This window comes from Brassica oleracea, unplaced genomic scaffold (genome assembly GCF_000695525.1).
Source record: "Brassica oleracea var. oleracea cultivar TO1000 unplaced genomic scaffold, BOL UnpScaffold10299, whole genome shotgun sequence".
Lineage (NCBI taxonomy): Eukaryota > Viridiplantae > Streptophyta > Magnoliopsida > Brassicales > Brassicaceae > Brassica > Brassica oleracea.
The window spans coordinates 1-557 of record NW_013626820.1 but is presented as its reverse complement, the minus strand read 5'-3'; the positions used below and the strand labels follow the sequence as shown (position 1 = coordinate 557).

Here is a 557-nt window from a genome sequence, read left to right as displayed (position 1 = left end):
GTTTAGTTTGTCTACTTGACTTCGTGGTAAAGCTTAATTGATGTTGCTATGCGGTTTGCATTTGGAGTGATTGAGTTGTTGTGGTTGTAACGTCTTGTACATGAAATGAAGGGCCAAAAAAGTAGGCATCAATAATACTGCAAAGGTTTTGCATTCTCAGTGTTTGTCTCTGTTACCAAGGTAAGTGTCTTCAGAATCAATTTGCTCTGGCTAGTTTCTTACTGGTGTTGTTAACTAGGGTTGTCTTTGAACTGTTTGGTAAATTTATTTTTCTTAGGAACGTTTTGTGTGTGTTTTTCTACAGAGAAAAAGATATGCTAGTGGTACAATGACCGAGGATCAGGCCCTCCCCTAATTTGTCAAATGCACGTGGAGAAGGTATGCTAGTGGTTCGTATATTTATTTGTTCTGTTTTTTTTCTTTCATATATCTCAATTTTGTGGCTGGTACATCTTTTTATCACCAGGAACGCCGACGAGAAAGGATTGTTGCTTCACGCAGTGATTATAGTGCTGATCATAATGACCTTTGCGATGATAAAACGATGCTCAAGATGC

General features: G+C 38.2%; 1 long non-coding RNA gene across 1 annotated transcript; it reads left to right on the top strand.

The window, feature by feature from the left end:
- The first annotated feature begins 6 nt into the window (after positions 1–6).
- On the top strand, positions 7–557 carry LOC106322219. The gene is made up of 3 exons (XR_001266291.1): positions 7–180; positions 305–378; positions 467–557. It is a non-coding gene; the product is annotated as an uncharacterized LOC106322219 (long non-coding RNA).